Raw genomic sequence first — 20,969 nt, forward strand, 5'->3', positions numbered from 1 at the left:
GGAGTGATAAGCGAATTCAGTCAAGTGTTCTAAAAGCGCTCGAGAAAAGCGGGAAAAAACAAAGAGTATGCCAGACTTGTGGGAGAAAAGGTCACAACTCAAGAACATGTTCTAAAAAGGTTGAAGAATCTTATTCAGAGGATGAGGATGAAGACAGTGAAGATTGATTGTCGATGGCATTGATTGTTGATGGCATTAAGATTGATTGGTTTTACACTTTTAAATACTTAAACATGGATTATGGTTTTTGGTGAATGCTTATATTTTACGGATGATTTACGATTGTTAGATTGCTCATTTTTGAAATTATATATAAAAGGAGTTTCTTGGGAAAATTGTTTTCCATCAGATTCACATAATGATGTATACACCAAAGGTTCAGAACTTATGTCTGAATGATTCCGAATGTTTGTGGTACATGTTCAGAATACCCCAACGTTCATTCTAACAATCTTGGGAGTACAATTCAATTATGAACAAGAATTTTTGAGGGATTCAAATTATAAACTATGTAATTTACAGATACCAAACATAAACCAAGAAATTGGTTCGACAACAAACGCTTGAGAAATTTTCAAAAAATCATTCATACATTGCATGATTAAATGATTGTTGCCACCTTTCAGATAGTGTATACAATACCATAGGTATGTGAAATTAAAAGCATGTGCTAACAAAAGATGTTACAAAAGTCATATGGTGCAACAAATTAAGGATTATGCTTCATTAGAATCATCAACACATTCTTCAACATCTTTCTCGAGTCCTTGAATCTGGTTCTGATGTTTTTTGGCTCGAACAAGAATGTCAGTAGACAATTCGTTCCCATTGAAAAGAATCAAAGTTGAAACATATTTGTCTCTCAGCTTGGTAAGTGTTGCAACCTACATGTATAGATTAGTTTAAATGAAATGATTTTCAATAATAATAAAAATACCGAGTCAACCAAATTAAGAGGAAAAACTAAAAAAAATGAACCATTACGTCATTTTTTTTAAGACCACACTTCCATTTTGGATCACCCATAAACGTTTCCATATGTCTCATGGTAAACACTCCGCAATCCTCAACATTTTCAGTTGTCCTCCAAGGCATATTAACTCTGACGGGAGTAAGCTGACAGACCATATCTCCTTTAGAATGTATGTCTCTGTTTTCTTTTAAAAAATTCCCCAAAGCAGCAGCCTATTGCAAAGGCAACAAGCATAAGAATATACAAAAAATAGAAAACATGTACACATTTCGTTACGCAACCCTTACCACTAGCATGGGGGTATCACCATAGTTGTTTTCAACTTTGGCGCGAGTAAGCCAATTATCAATAATGTGAAATGCAGGGTTCTTCAAGTCAAACACCATGAGGTAGTAATGTCCGTTAAATGCAACCGGGAAGAAAAACTAACAAAAAGAAAATATGACAGTAAGTAGGACAAAACAGTGATTAGAATTTGATACATTAAAGTACTGAATTATCGTCTAAATAATCACCATGTCAATAGATTTCAATGAAATCCTAGGAAATTGCTTCAACTCATCATTCATTGCATTTTTGAAATATTTGTACCTACTCTCAGCGCTTTTATTCCTCTTATAATCAGAAAACATGATCTGTAAGGACAACAAGATTAAAATATAACACAAATATATCAATGCAAACATAAATATTAAAAATTATAGGAAGAACCAAACAGTGAACTTACAAGCACATGTGTACCAATGTAAAATCTCAATGGACTGGAATCGCTCTTTGTTATCTCTCGATGATTCAAGTAGGCCGACCAACAATCAATGATAACACTTGACACAAGTTCTCGAGGTTTAAGGCTCTGAAACAGAGGACGAGTAACAGTAATGCCCTTATACATGAACACCTGCTCACTGTTGAAAATACATCATTTAAATCACCAAGCAAGAATATACAAGTGGATCACGAATAAAAACAGTAGCAACAAATGTAAAAAAAGGAATTAAGGAAAAATTACTTATAAAGAGGGCTATTTTGTCCGAAGTCTTTGTATATGTAGTCACACACAAGTCTTTGCACTTTGTGAGGTTGCTTGCTGGATCAACGTCCCTAACTATAAAAGGAGATCGGAGTTCTGGTACAAGTGCGACTGAGCTACCCCTCTTCCTTGTAACCATATGGTAGATAGGAGAAGGAAATGAATCAGCATCAGGTTCACAATCACCATCCGAAATCGTCTTTTCAGAATCTGATTGTTCAGTAGCCTCCTCATGCACCTTCTCACACGACTTGTCATCATCTTTGTGAATGCTATCATCACCTTCCTGATATGCTTTTGTATCAGCTTGTTCAGTAGCCTCATCATGCACCTTCTCACACGACTTATCATCTTTCTGAATGAAAACATCACCTTCCTGATCTGCTTTTGTATCAGCTTGTTCAGTAGCCTCCTCATGCACCTTTTCACACGACTTATCATCTTTCTGAATGAGATCATCACCTTCCTGATCTGCTTTTGTATCAACTTGTTCATCTTTTTTCTCAGTAGATAAATCTAACAAAACGTTCCGCACTCTTCGTATCATGATCGGCAGTGCATTTGGTGACAGCAATGGAACTTTTGAATTATTAAAAAGTTCATCTTGAGACAAACCAAGACTGAAAGACGGAGGACTAACACCACCATGTGAATAACGATCACATTGCAAGGGATTTGAAAAGATTGGCCTCGTTGAAATTACTGCACGTTTTTTATTGTACGCATCCTCTACTGCCTGGGCAAAAGCTATTAAATCCGCTTCTTCTTTTGAATCAGTGACCCAAGAAGAGGGAGAGGCGTCCTCATTGCATCCTCCATAGGTACGATATAATAAAGATGTAGAGCTATGTAGCTGCTTGATAGTCTCATTTTCTGGGAAATTTGTAGCTCCAGTTTCATACTTGTTCTCAAGTATAACCATATTTTCAGCCATTCGTGCGGAATTAATAGCAAGGTCATGTATATATTCCTACACATTAAGCAAAAAATAATCACATAAAAAAATGTTGAAAAGATAAAGAAAGAATTAAATTGATCAAATAATATAAGATGAAAAAGTAATGTACTTTTGGGTTAGAGCATTGAGTTGAAGCTGTTGAAATAGACAATAATGGAATCACTTGAGAAGTTTCTGGCCTAGAAGAAACCCGTTTCTTTGAACAATACTTTTCAGCTGCTTGAATAGCAAGTAAAACTTCATCGCTGCCATAAAAATCATCATCTAGAGTGACATTCGAGGTTACTTTCGTAGGAATAGAAGAACCAAGTTCATGTTCTGCATTATCTGGAGCAACATTAGGCACAGCAACATCAATCACTTCAACATACTGAGAACATGTTCCTTCATCATATGGCTCATTCATTAGCTTCATTGCCACATTACACAACTTTTTCATGTCCGGATTTTCATATAGCTTAGGCGGACGATCTTTTATTAAGGTCTCTAAGGACACCAAATGCTCTGCAGTAGCCTTGGTTTTCAATGCAAGTTCATGAATATAATCCTACACAAGCAGATGAAAATAAGGACTCAAGTAAAATCTCAAATATCAGTTCATAAAAGGTGTAATATAAGTTCCAGCAGAAATACCATTGGTTATGAACAGCAAAACCAAATATTTTTCTTACATATAAATATAGTGATTACCTTAATAGTTGCTTGACAGTCAGATTGTGTATTAGGCGATCCTGAGGCTGATTGTGTATTAACATGCTCTACCATTATATCTTCTATTGTCCCCTCTCCAAAATGAAACGATTTCATCTCTTCTTTTTGTCTAGCATAGAGAGCATCAGTGGTCCAACCCATGAGAGTGAAAAAATCTCGATCAACAGTGCGCTTTTTGTGAACAACCCGATCAACGTAAAACAGCTAAAGTTTATACAAGAACATCAAAATCAGTATAAAATTAAAAGGATAATATTAATTAGCGAAAAATATAAAATACACGCTGAGAAATAGATAGAATATTATACCATTAAAAACAACAAAGGGCCTTCGAAATAGTTCTTCTTAACTGCCCAATTTAGCTTGGCATTCCTCAAACTATCCAAAATATACTCACACCAATTGTAGTTAGCAATATCATTCACATCCATTAAAGACTTGAGAACATGATGATTCACATAAGATCTTTGGTTGTTTTTCATCATAAGAGAGACAACAAGAACAACAAAGTTCACTTTAAATTGATCACCACCTAATTCCTGATTTGTTGCAATATAAGTTTGGAGTGTTGTGATTAAGACAAGTCCAGATGTCCCAGGAAATTGACTTCTCCAATGGTGGTAGAAGTCTGAGAATTCTTCACTTTCATCAATATAAGAAGCTAACTGCACTTGTTTAGGACCCATAGGAAGACCCAAAGTCGCATGTACGTCAGAAGCTCGAATAGGCAGCTCCTTACCACCATAGAGCATAAGAGTAGTTGTTATTGGATTAAAATTATCAATAAGCCAATAGCCGAGACGCATAGGTAACCTATCAACACCCAACGAAAATAAACCACCAAACCCAATTGCATTAATATCCTTCCATTGCTCATACGTCATACAATGAATGACGTAAAATAATCCCTTTGGAGACATGCGTGTAACAGCAGATGGAAACACAGGATGACGAGACTTCTGCCTTTTAGAAGGACGAGAACTACTCGGGCGATTATCATCACCAACCAACCTATTATCAGCATAGAAGGACAATAATTTATGTGAAGATATGAAATGTACATATAGTGATGAAGAATTGAACGTGCAGTAGAAATAAGATGTACTCCACCTAAAGTATTTTGTAAATAACTTGGCCTCTAATTGGAGTAACTAAAATCTTCTACAGAAACTTAGCAAACACGAGCTGAAAATACATAAGATGAAAAAGGTACATAGCAATAGAGGCAAAATACATAAAACGAGCTGAAAATCAGAGACGAACATGAAGAACAACAGCAACAATACAAAACACTCAAAAATACAATTAATTTAACTGTAATTAGTAAAACGAGGTGAAAATCAGAGATGAACATAAAGAACAGCAGGAACAATACAAGGCACTCGAAAATACAATTAATTTAACTGTAATTAGTAAAACGAGCTGAAAATCAAAGACGAACATGCAAACAACAATACAAATCACTTGAAGAATTAAATTAGAAGGGAAAATAAAGCGGAACATGCAATCAAAGAAACAGAATCGTGAAACAATTATGAAGTGGAGAACAAATTGAAGGATCTTACCTTAATTTCATTGGAAGAGTAGCTAGATTGAAGAAGTAATCTGTATAAAATTGGGGAAGAAAAAACAATGGTGAAATGAACAGTAGAAATAAGAGGAATAAGACTGTTATAATAAGAATATGGCAATTGACGAAAATAACCTTCACTTACTAAGTTGGACGCGCGTCATCATAAGGTCCGTTGGATTGATAGATCTGACGGTGGACAGTGGTTCTCATGGTTCTCATGAGAAGGGGGGTTCTCATAGGATCCTAAATCTATATATATATACCTACTTTGTAATTAGTGTTTTAGTTCTTAATAAATTCAAATGGAAAATAGATCTTTTATCAGTTGTGATTAATTATAATATAATTATTATATCTTTTGCATTATCTGTTTGGCTAAATTTATATCTTTTCGTACATATTAATATTTAAACTATATAGGTGTTTTACAAAAGTTGGAGACTCTAGAATTGCCTGAAAAAAGCCTCTAGATCTTTTATCAGTTGTGATTAATTATAATATAATTATTATATCTTTTGCATTATCTGTTTGGCTAAATTTATATCTTTTCGTACATATTAATATTTAAACTACATAGGTGTTTTACAAAAGTTGGAGACTCTAGAATTGCCTGAAAAAAGCCTCTTTTATATATATACTAGATTTAATGCCCGTGCGATGCACGGGCCTATTTTTAGTATTCTACGTTTATAAACCTAGAAAAATTCAGATTTAGAATGTAAAACCTCGAGTTATTCGACCCGTCCACATATTAACACAAAATTATTATGTGGTCACTAATAAGACGATACTATGATCATGTTTTTCGAGACTCTAGCGTGTCTTTAAGAATTATTTTTAATACCAATTATGACCCTTTTAGTTCCCAACCGTGTTCTGCATAATATAATAACAAAAATTAATTTCAAAATCTTAACAATAACCCCACTTGCAAAAGGCATTCCACAAGCATAAAAATTCATAATCCATAAATATTACCCTCCAAATTCAATCACTTGCTAACGTGCAAAACTTTAGATACTCTCTTCGAAATTTTATGCATGGACTCTTTACAAAGGTTAAACTCTTTAATACGGAGTATAATAAAATCATACTCCCTCCGTCCCGGTCATTTGTTGTCCTTTAGTTTTGAAACAAAGACTAATAAAAGAGGAGAGAGTCAATTACTAATTGACATGTGGACTAAATTGAGTGTGAATGACCAAATTGTTCACCAAATGCATTCTTAAATTAGAAAGGATAACAAATGACTGAGACACACAAAAATGAAAATGGACAACAAATGACCGGGACGGAGGGAATACATGATAACAAAAGTAGAGATAAAAAACTAATTTAGAGCTCAGTCCGATAATGTCCATGATCATACATACCAGGTAGTAGATGGAGATAGCCTAATTTCAATGCCATAATACCATCGTACTTTGTAAATGCGGGCGAAAAGCAACAATACCAATTAAATATGACCGATTAGTATGATACCGAGTAACTTTTTTTCGGCAGCATCATAATTAATAACTGTATTGGTTTATTCTTTAGTGATCTTCATCTCTTACCAAAAGATCGAACAAAATTCTCTAACTAAATCATATGTATAACAATTTCCTCCTCGCTCAATTGTCACATGGTATATATATTAGAATAATACTGAAAATTGAAACTTAACCTAAGTCACCACTTTATCTAAAAGTATGAAGAAAAAAATTAAATATTACAAAACGTTGTGATTACAACCGGATGTAAATTACATAACTCCAACTCCTATAAAGTTGTCGAGTTAGTTTCAAATTATCTTCTAAGTTTACAAAAACACTAATATTGTCACCACATATTTAGAAACTGGGTATTAACATACATCATTGGTGAAAGACGGAAATTCTAATGAAAAAACTTCCTTCAATAATATAGATAGATTACAATTACAATATAGCTAAAAGAAAAATATTACAATACAACTTTAAATGTAACTTCAAAAAAATCTTATGGTAAAACCTCTAATATAGCCTTCAAGACTTGTTCCTTCCAGCACAATCTACTATTATTAGCCCTGCAAAATAAAAGACATATAAAACATTAAGAACAAAGAGGTGAACTAAACATTAAACAAAGCTAAAAAATTGCTACTATCAATTATTGCGTATAGAACATGAACGTATAATAAGAAAGGTAGGGAGGCAGAGAGCATGTCAAGAGGTTATTTTGGATGTCTGAGCTATAAATAGTAAAAAAATTTAGGGGTTTCTTGAAGTAATAGACTTATAATTAAAGAAGAATTCTATTAAATAAATTTACATATCTTGTCAAAACACTATTATAATAATAAAATAAAAGCTACACTGCTAAGACTGTTGAGAACTTGATATACTTTCAATTGTAGGTATGATATAGGAGTCTACTATTAGCGTGCATATAAATCACTTGAAAGTCATTTACGTAAGTTGGACTCTCTATAATCGCTCGAAAAAAGCTTCCTTTATTAATATAGATAGATATATTGATTAATTTTATTTGGATTAATTAAATTTCATATATTGTTATCAGTTTATCACCAAAGCCCTTGTTTAAACCCGTTAAAAAAGTTGGTCGAATAGGCTAATCTCTTACACAAATAGTTAAATACTTGTGAAAGATCGTTTAATAAAAAATGTTATTTTGAAACCAATTTTTTGTTTTGTTTAAACCCATACTAGTTTTAAACCCGTGCAATTATTTGAGAAGGAATTATAAAAATTGTAATTATAGAGTAAGTTTTAAAATAAAGTAATCAAATTTCCCTATTTTTTGTTTAACTATATAGACAATTGAGTTATAAAGAAGATTTTAGATTTGAATTAAAAATTTCATGTGCAATTAGTATAAATAATATATTAGTGTCAATTGGCCGGATAATTATCATGGTAAAATACGCCATCTTGACTCTTGTTAGCTAAATTTGAGTCTCTACTCGGCCTTATTACTCAGGCGGCCTCAAAAAAAGTTGACTTACATAGATAAAACTAAATTATTCAGACGAAAATTACCATAGAATTAGTGAATTGAAATTACAAATTGTTAATCCGTTTTTCCATTTAATTGCACCCGTGCACATGACCAAATGAAAGTTTTGACCCGTACATATCTTAAAATGTAAATTCTGACCTAATTTTCATTTAGTACAAATTGTTACTTGGTAGACGGAACAAAATAAGAATTGACCCGTGCAAGTTTCAATTGTTTTTATTATATATTGTAATCATTTTATTAGTATCTCATTGTATACTATTTATACTCGTTTTTATTGTGTTTTGTACCATTTTTTTATCAATTTGTAACCGGTCTCTCAAAAACTGAATTGGCAGATCGTCTCTCAGGAGACCTACTCTAAGTTAATAATAGGAACATAGCACAATACAATCAGGTGAAGATGAAAAATTCGGGAGGACGTGTTAAATTGACCCGCTAAATCTTGACTTGCGATTTAAAAGGCCCGAAACAAAATAACCCCAAAATTTGGGGGGAAAAATGATTATATATCGGATGTACTATATCACTTAATATATAATTGAATTTTTGTGTATTTTTTCTGAATTTTATAAAGTTTATAAGTTACATTTTAGTTTTTTTTACCTTAAACTTTTTCTGAGTTTATATCTAATGTTTTTTAGCTATGTTGTAATTTTTCGAGTTTAATGTTTAAGTGTATGAATTCAAAAGATTTATAATAAAACTCATAATTTTTAAAATAAAACTCAAATTTTTTATCTTAAACCCAAAAACTATACCATATAATGTAATACATCAGATATATAGCCTACTTAATGCTAATTTGGGGTTAATATATGTGACCTAACTCACAAATAAGATAAATTAGCTAAATCTGTATATGTATATATAAATAGAAAAATACGTATTATAAGATTAATATTTTAAAAAAAGTGATTATATGATAATTTTTGTTTCAAGTTAAGATTTGGTACTCCTATATTTTGTTCACAATTTATATTATTTGTGAGAGTATTCTCATAAGAGGAACAAATTTATGAGATATAGAACGAATAACAATATGAGATATCTTAATATACAAATTCGTATAAAGACGGTTTTAGTTTAAAACAATTCTTTCATCCGACTAAAGTAAAGTTGTAAATAAAAAAGTTATAAAGTGTCTTAAATTAAGACGGTGTTAAGTAGACCGATCTTAATAAGGCCCATCTAAATCAAATTTCAGAAAAAATGGCCCACATAAACACATCAAATGCCCATTATATTTTCTTATCAATTAAATTTTATATAAAATGCAAAAGAAAGTAGCCCTGGCCACTACAATCAGTTGCTCCAGCCTCCAAGCCTCCAACTTAGTAAGTAGCCGCTCCTCTACCCCTTTTGTCTCTTTTAATCCTTCTCCATCTCAATTTTTGATTAATTAATTTCAACAATCTTTGATTTAAACTTTACCCAAAAAAAAAACCCAATCTTTGATTATTGATTTCATCAGTCTTTTATGCAAAATTACTTCTGAGCATGTGACAATCCAAATCTAGTGCTCTTATATATTAGGTATTTTCATATTAGACTGAATCCTTCTTATTTACTTGTGTAGTTATACTGATTTCGTTTTGATAATGTAAAATCTATTTTTTTGGTGATTAACAATTGAGCTGGATAATTTACGTGCATTTCTTTTATAAAAAAAAAATCATTTTTTTTGTTTATATGATCATTTTATAAATTTTCTTTTTAACTGAAGGTTATTTAAATTTTAATTATGATTTTTGGGTGTAAATAAGATGTACTCACTTGGTTATTAGTTATATTGGTTAATTATTAGCTATATTTATTTTCAAAAATTAATTACTACTAATAATAATTTATTATTATTATTTTTACTGTAAAAAAAAATATACGAAACCCGTGCAAATTTTGTTAAATCCGTTATACAAAACTCGTGCAAATTTTGTTAAATCCCAATATAAAAAGTATAAGACTGCTGTAGTATGCTATATATGCAATGAAATCTATTTTTTGAAAATTATATAATCGATTCATAACTAATAATTTGTCAATTATAAAAAATTGTAAATAATGTTTTTAATAAATTATAAACTTGTATTGAGGTAAACTGTGAATTGTTGTAAACTTTTGTAAAGTTTAGCCTGTTGCTTCTCGCAGGTATCAAATATCAAATGTGTAATTAATTCTATCATAGAACGTGACCCGATTTTTCAGCAAAGAAAATTCTACTTTTGACTTTTTGACTTTTAACCACAGAGCGACACATAGGCTCTGTGGCTGTTCCTTTAATAAATAGGATAATTACTTGGAAGAGGTCATAAAGGTGGGATTTTCCCGTCAATTTTTCCTATAATTAAAGATGGTTACTAATATTTTCGAAAAAGAAAATAGTATTTTATAATAAATTTTTGTAAAATCGCCTGAAGAGAAGATGTCGATTTTTTAAACTAGACTAGAGATTCATGAATCGCTCTATTTCTGCAATTAATCTCGTTATAGACGGATATATCCGTCTATAGCTATAGACGGGTCAAATATATTTGACAAGCAACAACTTGCATGGTGAGCTCCAAAAATGTCACCACTTTAATATATTTGACCCGTCTATAGCTATAGACGAATATCACTCATTTATAATGAGAATTTGTGCTATTTCTGTGTGGCAAATTGGCAATAGATGTCGCTTTTATAGTGACAAGTTGGTCGGACGAATTGAAATGACAATTAGAAACATAGATAAGGTGAAGTCTCGTAAGCTTTAGAAACGGATGATACTATGATTTAAGGTCCGTTAAAATGGCGGTCATGATTCACTCTATTACTTTCTTCTCTTTATTATTTTTCATTACTTTTTAACGGTCCGAATTTTATCAGAACCATTTAAGGATAAAGTGTTTTGATGAGGTAAAAAGAATATAATTAATTTAGGGATATTTTACATGGTACCCCTCAATTTTTCGACTTTCTACATGGTACCCCTACACTTTTTAAAATATACATGGTACCCCTAATTGTTGTCATTATCACTAAGTGTACCCCTAAACTTTATTTTCCATCAATTAAACTCATTTTTACGCGTTAGGTAATCACTTGGACGCGTAACCAAACTTGTCATTTATCATCCCATGACATAAGGACTCTATTAGGCTCAATATCCATCTCGGTCCTAATATTTATTGATATATATGGGCTACAAAATTTTTGACGGAAAATTTATTGATTCCTTCCCAAATTATCACATCCAAAGATGGATATTAAGCCTAATAGAGTCCTTATGTCATGAGATGATAAATGACAAGCTTGGTTACGCGTCCCAAGTAATCACTTAACGTCTAAAACTGAGTTTAATTGAAGGAAAAATAAAGTTTAGGGGTACACTTAGTGATAATGACAACAATTAGGGGTACCATGTATATTTTACAAAGTGTAGGGGTACTATGTAGAATGTCGAAAAATTGAGGAATACCATGTAAAATATTCCATAATTTTATAATGGTGTATTAAGAATAATGGACCATCTATTATTTTTAAGGTAATAGAGAGGATCTTCAGGCACAAAGTATATCTTAGATTCGTGAGGGGTCGCCTGCAGCCGGCTTCTTTTTGTTTTCCTTCACTTGTCTGCATTATTCTCTTTTCTCAATTTCATCCATGCACTCTCATTATTGCTCCACTCTTCCCTTTCACTCTTTTCATATTCCATATTTCCATATATGCTTCTTTCTCCAATTATTTTGATAAATGAGTGAAAATTACGTATCTAAAATTAGATAGACAACTCTTAAAGAAATGTGCATCATAACCTAATAATAAAACTTCCAACTCTTATAAAAGCTACCATAATATTAACGAATACTCTCTCTATTTATTGTCATTTGTTTACCTTTTTTTTAAAATTAAAGAATTTATTTATTTTTTTGACAGTGAAAGAAAATAGTGTCAGACCATTGCTAATTTAGCGATGGAGTGAGCGACCCTATCAAGTTTCCTAGGACGGTGACTTATCGAAATACAATGAAGTGAAAAAACCAAAGTTTGCAAGGATAAAACAATTGCTTTAGCGTCTTGATCCATATCAACATAACCGCAGACTTGAAGGACCAAGTTTAGACAGTCACTAGTTGCTTCAATATGTCGATAACCGCAGAAAATTACCTCAGAGATTGCACATTTAAGCACCATTGAGACGAAGGAATACGGAGTACAACTTAGTACTCATAATATATTTGATCTCTTTTAAACAAAGATTGGGTATATATATTGTCATAAAACTAACTTGAGCTCAAAAGGTTAACCCAAGATTCGAAATTGACCGAATTCCATGAATTCATCCAAACCAACGTGAACTTTACCCGAGTATTGTTTGTAATACCTCAGATATTTGAGCTGCTGGGTACTCTATCGAGTAAGGCTTACTCTGTCGAGTAAGTTTTTGACGCTTTCTCGAGAGTGTTCTGCTTCGTAGTTACTCGATCGAGTAAGGGTAACTCGATCGAGTAGGCGGTACTCGATCGAGTACGTTAGTTACTCGATCAAGTATGTCGTGTTTTACGGTTTTCGGCCGGGTTTGATAGTAATGCGTGAAGAGGTATTTAAAGCTATTTCGACAGTTTCTTTTACTTTTACTTTCACTTTCTAAACCTTTTACAAAAGAAAAACAAAGCGACATTCAATCCTCTTCTCTCTTTGCTATCAAATCAAGGCTAGGGGTGTCGGATTTCTGAGATCGTCATACCTTTGTGATCGTCATATTGTGGGTAAGATTTCTATATTGTTTTTATGTCAAATAGTTAATGTTTCTTAAACCCTAATTGGGTGATTTTGGGGGTTTTTGTGAGTGATTATGTGTAGATTTGTAATTATGTGATTATTGATTATAGGAGGTGATTTCATAGAGGAACCTTTTTGATCCGCTGATTTGATTGTTGGTGATTTCGTCTCAGGTAGGGTTTCCCTACTCAGCTGACTGCGTAAATAATATAAGATGGCATGATTGTTTGATTAGCATGATTATTATTATCGTACTTTGGATTTGGCATGTTACATTGGTTTTGTGGATTGGTTGTTTGTCTATGGTTCTCGAGGGGCGCCCTCGGCTGAGTGGAGTCAGTTGCAGGAGTGGCTTCATGCCTTTGATTCGCCCCTTGTGGTTCCCGTCACAAGGGGGATGTGCATATTAATGGACATGGGTTATTCACTCTATGGTGTTGAGCGGGGCTTAGGTGGTACGGCTGCGGTCCCCATTGGCGGTGTGGAATATTTGTTGCGATGGATATTCTGGCAGGGCTACACACGTTAGTGTGTAGTCAGGTGATTGGTGATGAGATGGAGTTGGAGAAATGTGTTTGTGTAATTGGAAGTTGTTGATTACTTATTTTGTTTATGCGGTAACTGGCCCCGTTTAATTGTTTTGAAAATTGTGGTGATTCATTCGGGGATGGTGAGCATTTGATTAGCAGATATATCTTTGGAGTACGCGCGGGATCTAGCTGAGAATGGAGTCACGATGTGTCAGAGTCTTTGTCTTCCGCTGTGTTGTCATGACAGTTTTATCTTAGTTGGATTTCCGTTTGAGACAGTTGTATTTATATTTCAGTTTTGGTTTGTAATGTAGGCACATTAAACTTTTATACTTAAAGTACGTTTCTTAATGGTCTCTTTTGATTACTATACCTCGGGTAACCGAGATGGTAGCATCTCCATGTGCTAGGGTGGTCTTGATAAGGCACCTTGGTGTATAAGGGTGTTACAAAGTGGTATCAGAGCGACAATTTTGGAACATGTAACCAAGACGGGCCTTTCTATGCTTTTTAATTCTGGGGTTCCCATGTATCTTTGAACAGAAGCTTTGCATACGGCTCTTATTGTTATCAAACCTACACCACTTCTAAATCACAGGTCTTCCTATGAAATCCTACATCCACCAGCTGACGTGTCTACTCGAATGACTCTCTTATACAGTATGCAGAGTGCTTGCTTCAGCTCCAGCTACTAAAGCCAACCAATAGACCTGTTCATACAACAATATTCTAACTCGTCTTCCTGCTCCAGTTCCTTATGCCTTCGTTCGTTCTTTTCTTAAATTTCTTTTAATTTTCTTTAAATTCTTATTATTAGTCTTAATATTCTATTTCCTAATTATATTACTTAATTCTTTAATTAATCTTAATGGATGAGAATTTACCATTAATATTTAATATTCTATATTTAATAACCGTAAGATAAGTTAATATTTTCTCGTCTTTCTTTAATATTTTTTTTTTATAATAATTATGAACCTAAGGAATGTAGAGAGTCAACTTATAATAAACTCGGGTAGGAGTTGTTAGGAGTTAATGCAAAGGCTTGGGAGACGTCCTAAAGTCGCGATTTTGCCCTTGCAACTTTGAACCGGTCACTATGGGGTGTCATGGGATCGCTACTTCTTTAATGTTGTTTCATATGCATATGTTGGATGAAGTGTGTGGTTGAATGGATGATTTGGTTGGAAAAAGGTGAAATACATGTTGCCTAAGAGTATGAATTTCATGATTAAGAGCATATTTATGTGACAGAAGTGGATTTTATGGAAAAGCTACCAGCGGGGGCTCTTACCTATGTGAAAGAGGTTTATGAGAGAGCTGGACGGGCTGAAAAGTTGGTCGAAATGGCCAAGGAAACTAGAGAGAAGGGCTCGGAAAAGAGGAAGGCTGAGAGTGATGGCGGTGTCCAATCTGGTTACAAGCGTGGTAACCACAATCAGGTAAAGGCTATTTCTTCTGGATTGGGTTTCAGTGGAGGATCTTCTTACGGGCGTGGTCGCGGTAGTAGCAGCAGCTGGAGTATCACATGTTTTAACTGTGGCGGTATTGGTCATAAGAGACATGAGTGTACTAGTGCAGTTGGGAGGGGTTTCCAGAGACAGTCTCAGGGGAGCTTTTCTCAGGGACCGATGCAAAGCTATGCAAGTAATCGGTCAGCTGAGTCGCGGAATAACCAAGGTGGGCAAAGTAATAACAATGGTGGTTCCAACCGCAATGGTGGTAATTCTTATCAGCGACCGGGGGCTAATAACAATCAGGGGTCAGCTGCCAAGCCTACTAAATCAGCTAGTACGGTTCAAAAGGGGGAGGTCAAAAGAGCAGTGGCAAACTTTTCATGATGGATAAGCAAGCTGCAGAGGATGATGCTCACGTGATCACCAGTACTTTTCTTGTTAACAACGTTCCTACTTTTGTTTTATTTGATTCAGGGGCGTCACACTCTTTTGTATCGTCAAGTCATGCTAAGTCTATGGGTTTGGGGAAGTTTGTGTCTGTATAAGATGAAGTCTTTATACCGTCTGGGGAGTCAGTGTCATGTGGGAAACTGTATAAAAGGGTGTCTATAGTTATTGGGCAAGTTGATCTTCCAGTTGACTTGTTGGAGTATCCTATGGATGGTTTTAAGATGATAGTCGGGATAGACCGGTTGGGTAAGTATAAAGCTAGAATAGACTGTCACCAAAAGAAAGTGTCTTTACGAGGTCCTAAGGGGGGTAGTGTGTCTTATCGTGGGTTTGTTGTCAAACCCAAAGTCAAAGTGATTGCAGCAGTGACCTTAAAGTCTTACTTGAGGAAAGGGTGTCCTATGATACTTTGACATGTGAAAGAGACTAGTATTGTAGAACCGACATCAGCTGAGATACCAGTGGTGGGAGAGTTTCAAGATGTTTTTTCGGATGAGATACCGGGATTACCGCCGAAGAGTGAGATCGACTTTAGTGTGGAGTTGAAACCAGGGACGGGGCCGATCTCTAAGGCCTCGTACCGTATGGGTCCTAAGGAGTTGGTGGAGTTAAATAAACAGTTGAATGATTTGGTTGACAAGGGGTAAATTAGACCTAGTGTATCGCCTTGAACTAAACTAGTCTTGTTTATGAAGAAGAAGGATGAGAGTTTAAGGGTGTGTATCGACTATAGAGAGTTGAACCATGCTATAGTGAAGAATAGGTATCCTTTACCAAGAATAGATGATCCTTTTGACCAGTTGAGTAGAGCTGGTGTCTTTTCAAAGATCGATCTAAGGTCCGGGTACCATCAGGTGAGGATTTGGGATGAAGACATACCAAAGACAACTTTTTGATCGCAGTATGGTTACTATGAGTATGTGGTGATGCCGTTTGAGTTTGTGGTGGTGTTTATAGATGACATCTTAGTCTATTCTAAGACTAAGGAGAAGTATGAGGAGCACTTACGATTGGTGTTGCAAACTCTATGTGACAACCAATTGTATGCAAAGTTGTCTAAGTGTGAGTTCTGGTTAGAGAAAGTGGCTCTTCTGGGCCATGTGATTTCTAATGAGGGTATATCTGTTGATCCCAACAAGATTGAGGCGGTGTCTAACTGGGAGGCGCCAAAGAATGTGGCCGAGATCGGGAGTTTCTTGGGTTTGTCAGGATACTATCGCCGGTTCGTGAAAGACTTTTCAAAGATTACCAGACCTATGACAACTTTGATGAGGAAAGAGAACAGGTTTCGTTGGGATGAAAGTTGTGAGACAGTGTTCCAAACATTAAAGGAGCGTTTAACCATAACTCCAGTCTTGGCTTTACCTGAAGGGAGTGAGAATTTCAAGGTGTATACAGATGCTTCGAAGAACGGGTTGGGTTGTGTGTTGATGCAAAACGGGAAAGTCATTGCCTATACTTCTAGGCAATTGAAGTCTTATGAGGAGAACTATCCGATGCATGATCTAGAGTTAGGTGCAGTTGTTTTTGCTCTCAAGATTTGGAGACACTATCTATATGGGGCGACCTTTAAGGTGTTTTCTGATCACAAAAGTTTAAAGTGCATCTTTACTCAGAAGGAGTTGAACATGACACAGAGGAGGTGGATGGAGCTCATTGGAGACTATGACATGGATATTATATACCATGAAGGGAAAGCGAATGTTGTGGCTGATGCGTTGAGTAGGGAGAGTGTGCATTCTCTATGCACAGCTATGTCACTGATGAGGTTAAAGGATGAAGTGACCAAGATGGGGATACATGTGATCCAGAAGGGCGATGCTAAGGCAGATTTAACAGTTGAACTAGATCTTTATGATGATATTCGCAGGAAACAAGCTCTTGATCCTAAGATTCTGGAGTCGTGGGCTGGAGTAGAGAAGAGGACAGTGTGTCGGTTCTCGGTTCATTCTGATGAGAGTGTTCGATTTGATGGGAGATGGTGTGTGCCTAAGGATGGGGAGTTGAAAAAGATGATCATGACAGAGGCTTATTGCACTCTGTATTCAGTGCATCCAGGTGGTGACAACCTTTATAAGGATCTTAAGCAGACATTTTGGTGGCCTGGGATGAAGAGGGACACAGCTGAGTTTGTGGCTCGATGTTTGACTTTGTAATACCACAAGTTTCGGTATAGAGGTTACTCGACCGAGTGGGCCTTACTCGGTCGAGTAAGGTGTTGGGTATTATGAGTTTGGGTTCTGGTGAGTCAGTATTCGATCGAGTATGAAGATACTCGGTCTAGTTGGGTGTACTCGATCGAGTACTCCATGTACTCGATCGAGTACCCGGTCAGGTACGGGTAATTTCCGGAGATTCGATTAAAAGAGTTGAGGGGTATTTATTATATTTCGTCCGTTTCTAAATCATTTTACAATCCCTAAAAGTTACTACGACTCTCTCTCAACTCTCTTAATCATTTTCCAAGCAAGGATCAAGCCTTTGTGATTTCGGGTTGCATCTATCGTTGTTGTAAGTCTCTAGCTTTTCGAGTTTAGATTAGTTTGAGTTATGGTAAACCCTAGTTTGGGTTAATTTGGGGGTTTAGGGTTTGGTCATCATATGTGTGTTGATTGTTGATTATCATTGTTGTAGGTGACGATGTGGTATTAGTTATGCATTTATATGATTGATTTCAACGTAGCGGATTGCGAAAAGGTAGGGTTTCCCTACTCGGTTTACTGTTTAATCATTATAAGTATATGTTTGTATTGTTGTACGGTTGTTTATCTGCTGATCGTTGTTGATGTGTGACAGGCTAAAGTCGTATGCCTCAAATTAACAATTTATATCACTTAAATCCAAATACTAAACATTAGTAAAGCGGAAATAAGGGTCGAACCCAAGGGAATCAGATTAACAATTTATGCAAATTAAAATGTAGGAAAGGACGATCTTTAATGTAATTAAAGATCGTAGTAACAAAAGGGGGGGGGGGGGGGGGATTTGAGTTGATTTTCTAATAAACTAAGATTAATACCTAATGCAAATTGAGTAATAAAACTAATGACTTTCGGTGTATCAAATAATTTGAAAGGGTCTTAGAGCCAAGCATATATCCACACTCAATAACAATTGATCACTGTAAGACAGTTTCAATTACTAATCTTGATTACTCTATCGTGAATGACAAATTCCAATTCTCCTTAAGAATAGTTAATTAAAACGAATCCCATTCTTAATCAACCCTAACTGTTAAACAACCTTAACAATCCAGTTCAAGATTTAATTCAACAACAGCAATATAAAATAGAGAACTCGATAGAGAATAAATAATGCATACAATCCAGTTGCACTTTAGATATTTATGTGAATCGCTTCTAAGTACTAATATCAACGTATCCCGTTCAATATTAATTCCTAGCTGTTACTAGCGTAGAGTTAATCAATAAATCCTATTCAATTAACAAAACTAACAATAGAATGAAGAAATCAATCACTAGTTGTACACCTAGCAATAATCAATCGACATTCATAAAATTAATAACTAAGCAATTCACAATAATCAAGACAAGAAATTAAAATATTCAAACTCACAATCGTATTAAGAGTTCTTCAATTGCTTGAATCCAAGAAGAAAGATTAGTTACACATCGTCTGCTGATAACAATAATAGGGTTTTTTTTCTTCTCAAAGTTGTGTCTATCTTTTTCTAAAACTAAAATAATAAGTTATATAGTAATAAGGTAAATAATTAAAGTAGGAAATAAAGTACTAAAAATAATAATAATAATAAAATTCATCGGAACAAACCGAGTCAATTAAGGAAACAAAACACGAGAATTTAATTGGACGCAAAGTTGGACGCACACACAGCAGCACGCGCTTCAGTCGCGCCTTGGTCGCGCACAGGTCGAATGCAGGTTGAACGCAGGTCACGCAATAGGTGCTGCCGCTGCCTTTTTCTTTTGATTTATGCGCGCTCAATTAGCGCACCTTAAGCGCACACGTCTCATGTATCTCCATAGGTATCCGGGCCTATCTCTCCTCGGACTTGGACTCCGTTCTAAACTTGTAAAGCCGGCGCAATAGCTAACCAAAGCTTACTAACAAGTAACCTACAATTAAACTCCATAACACTACTTCAAACCGTCAAAACCATACTAATTCGCTCCAAATAACTAAGACTAAATGAGTCGTATCAAATTCCCCATGCTTGAACTTTTACTCGTCCTCGATGTAAAACCAAAGGACACAATGAAAAAGCATACCAACACCAGCTCAAACCCAGCACATGGTAGAAAAATGACCAACAACAAGAATGCTCACTTCCCTCTCAGGCCCTCCAAAGCACCCTCAAAAAGTGTAATCATTTCCACCGCCTAACAAAGAGTAACACACCCACATCCTCAAAATACAAAAGAGCAAAGTAACAATAATTAGTGACGGTAGTCACCACAATACAGCAATAGAAAATAATGCTACGCCCCTTATCGCTCCATCCTAACCAAAAATTCACAAGGCTCACAACAAAAACCAACTAGCCATGTGTATAATCCTGGACACCTCTACTCCACTCACTAGCACTAAACCAACAACCGCATAAAGAAAGTGCAAACAACAACAATGAAGCACAACGATTCTTCTCACCTTAGCCACTAGTCCTACCCGACCGACCTTCTTTAGCACCCTTCTTATGACGCCACACCAAAAACAGGACACAAAAATTAGTGTGAAATGGTTTTTTTTCCTAAATCTCTCATTTTGCCTAGAGCGCCCGCCCTTGCGGGTTTTCACTCTAGCTATTTTCCTCACACTACTCTCGTGGCACGTATCTCAATTCTTCATTTTACCTGGAGCGCCCTTTCGGGTTTTCACCTAGCCGGGTACTTCTCTTTTTGTTTTTTTCATTTTTTTTTTTCGTTTTTTCTGTTTTTATTTATTTATTTATTATGAGCGAAATAAATTACAAGTGACGGACTAAAATATGTACAATAGTGTATATACCCCTCCCCATGCTTTAATTCAACATTGTCCCCAATGTTGTACGGGAACACAAAAGAAAAGGGAAAGGGCATACCACTAGCTAGGAAGAAGGAGACCCGAAGCGACGGGTCTGTCGGGCTCTAGCACGAGCCTCTCTGTCAAGACGTCTTTTAGCCAACTCCTCATACAAGGTAGTATCAGGGGGTGTGTAATAACTCGGGTACATAGTTGTGAACATGTCACTCATGGCACGATGAAGTGCCAAAAACTCCCTGGTCGCATCATGAACACTCTCAATCTCATCCCGCAATTCCTCTAACTCAAGCTCTACATGGTCCCTCCAAGCAACATCACCAAACGCCTCTGTATCACCACTACCTTCACCATCATGACCCTCCTCGTCGTCATCATGCCCAGGTTCCTCCGAACCATCAGCTTCCGCCATCACTAAATCTGTACTAGCAACTCCAGTACTACTCTTCTTTTTTGAGGTGACTAGAACAAGCAGCTCCGGAGGGTCCATGGGAATGAATAGATCGATGTGACGCGGTCCCACTGGAA

Source organism: Silene latifolia, chromosome Y (assembly GCF_048544455.1).
Source record: "Silene latifolia isolate original U9 population chromosome Y, ASM4854445v1, whole genome shotgun sequence".
Lineage (NCBI taxonomy): Eukaryota > Viridiplantae > Streptophyta > Magnoliopsida > Caryophyllales > Caryophyllaceae > Silene > Silene latifolia.